Source organism: Monopterus albus, unplaced genomic scaffold (assembly GCF_001952655.1).
Source record: "Monopterus albus unplaced genomic scaffold, M_albus_1.0 scaffold105.1, whole genome shotgun sequence".
Taxonomy (NCBI): domain Eukaryota; kingdom Metazoa; phylum Chordata; class Actinopteri; order Synbranchiformes; family Synbranchidae; genus Monopterus; species Monopterus albus.
In genome coordinates, this window is record NW_018127985.1 from 2,411,569 (window position 1) to 2,414,562 (window position 2,994).

Genomic DNA, 2,994 nt, shown 5'->3' on the forward strand with positions numbered 1-2,994 from the left:
GAGGGTAGTACATGGCAGCCATTGCAATGCGCTCCTCTCCCATTATCCCCTTCAGGAAAGATCACCAAGAGTCCCCCCGCCCCTTCCCTTTTCCATCCCTGCCCTTGCATCTCTCCACTCCCTCCTCCTCGCTGCCCTTCCTTTCTTCCTGCCTCCCTCTTCACACACACAAGCAGATTGGGGTGAATAGCGCTCCACCTGCACTTTCAGAACAGATGGGTGCAGCAGAAGACAGCGGACTTGTATCTCTTATTCCCCACTCTTTGCGCTCACTTCTTCCTGAGCACAGCCCCTTACATTCTCTCTTATTCTCCATTTAGGCCTGTTTGATGCTGACAGCAAACAAGTTCATTCCTTAGGGCTTTGTATTTGAGAATAAAAACGATTTTGAGCAGAGATCAGCAGTCTTTCGAAGTCCATGTTCTCTGCTGAAAATCACAGAATTACATTAAGGGAAAACACAAGATACGCAATAACTGGGTGTGAACTGTGGCTAGAAACAAAGCAAGAACTCCATAATAAGACTAATGAATGGATGATTCCTGGACCTCTCATATACAAGGCAGATGGCTAACTATAGGGTCAGGTGCAGACATGAGAATAACACATTAGATGCCTCCTGAATTAATTTATATTCATTCAGTGAAAAATGTGACCAGATGCTGCTGAATGATCTTTTTTTTCTTAGCTTTATGAACAGAAACATGTCCAGAAGTGATTTTTGCCTCACTTTATGACATCCCAGTATCTCCTTCTTGAGGAGTTCTCATCCCTCTCTGCCCACCTCCTGCTGTTCCCTCCTCTGTGGTGAGTGCTCACTGAGACATGCGGTTTGGGCTCATCTATAATGCATCCCCTGCCCCGGGACATCATGTGTGACAAATGACCTATTTCTGCGCAGACCCCCATAGGGCCTTGACCTGGGGGGGTGGGTATTTGTGCAAGTGTGCATAAATCAGTGTATATTTGTTTTTTCGTTTATGAGTCTATGGTGATGTGAAGAAATGATAAGGTGAAGACGTACTCTGTGTGTGGGTTGTTCAGTGGACAAGTGGTGCTGATGTGAGCCCTCCAACAACAAAACTCTACTTTGCTCTCCATAACTGACCTTGAGGAGTCCTCAGATGTCTCTGGCTGTGAGGAACGATGGTACAAGGGAGGAAAATGTTTGCTTTATTGACAGTGGCCACATGCTTTTGATGGATCTGGGGATGGACAGTCTATAATCAGATGACGATGTATAGAACAGGACACAAAGGTAACTCATTTCCTCATTCTGTGTATCTTATTGTTTTCCCGACCTTCCAGTCCCTCCTGTATACCCCCTCTTCCTCTCTGTCATTGTTCTGCAGCTCTCTTCCAGTCAAATTCTGAGCATGGCCCCTGTCTGATATTTTACATAATTGCTTACATAAGTAGCAAGCTCGACTCAGAGCTTGGATGATATTAGTGCAGATGAATATTGCATGAGGAAAGCACTCATTAAGCGTTAATATGAGGATAGAGATGGAGCCCCACTGTCAGTCTGTCTTAACCCCGCCCCCACCGTTCTGTCAAGCAGTGACTCAACTCAGCCTGGATGTGTTGGAGCTTTTGAGTCAATTTGTTAGAGAGAGAGGAAGAGTGTGCTTGTGTATGCATGCCCACATGTGTGTGTATTTCTGTCAGTGTGTATGAACGTCTGAGAAGAGACAGCGAGATTCGATCATTAGGTGCTTGTGTTTTTTCCATCTTTGTTTGACAAATAAAAGCGGCTCTTGTAACACAAAGCAGCCTGGGTCCGTCAACTGACTGCAGCCCCACTTACAGTTCACACTTAATGTGAATAAATGGGCTTAATTGTGGCCCCTCATTAAAGCCCTGGTTAGTAGCACAGCAGCTCAATCCTCCCCTGTGGGTAAGAGGGTATTTGAAATGCCTATTGTACATTCCTGATTCAGAGGATCAAGCATCGGTTTTGCTTAAAAGTCTTTTTGTTATTGTACTGATTATTTTCACATTGCTAAGGGTTCCTCCTGATTAGGAGTCTTATTGTACCAGTCCTTTCCTCTTGGCATATTGTGGAATGCTCCTTGGTGCCAGAGGGATCAACTCCAAGCTTTTATGAAATTCATTCATGATTTTTGAAGTTCATCAGCCCACAGAAGTAACATACAAATAATTGTATAATTACTCAAGAAAACCCTTTAGAGGGAACATAGAAGTGCACACATTTTGCATTGCATCCTTAATTTTAACTGTACAATTTTATAAATACAGCACTTCAGTAAGATCCATAGCTCAGAAGTGTGTGAATTTTCTAATTTGTTAAGTATTTGAATTCCAGATAGTGAATTTACAATGATACTGCAAAAACTCTTTAGGTCTGATTTTCTTAGCCTCATCTTTATTATTGTCATAGTCTTACGTCAAAATGAATGCCTGTTGCCATTGCCCTGCGGTAAGATAGTAGCTCTGTGTGTGTGTGAAAGAGAGAGAGAGAGAGAGAGAGATGAAGAAGAAGGAGAGGGGGAGAGTGGCACTACGACAGTACTGTATATCTGGGGGATGGGTAGGATGATTCAGCCTCGGGTCTGGTTAACTCTCCGCTAGGCCTGGCTCTTGGCAGTTCAGGGTTTTGTGGAATCAGCAATGAAGCCATTATAGTTTACAGGAAAGGATCCAAAATTAAATTAGCCTCTTTTTAAAAAGACATTTGTTCTTTATGGCAACTGGCCAAATTCAACCCTTTATGCATGTTTTTGGCTACTTTCTTGCGGTCTCCCTCTTGGGTTCACTCTTGCACTTTCTCTCTCTCTTCTCTTTTTCCATATCTTTCACTCCCTGCGTCTGTCTGGATGTGTTGTCTTTGGACTATTATTAGAGTAGACATGCTAGTGGGAGGAAGTCTCTAAAGTAGACGCTCTTGTCATCTTTTTATTTATGGATTATATTCTGCTTTCCATACGCCTGTTTATTTCTCTGTGTTCTGTTATGTGGCTTTTGCTTTCAGCA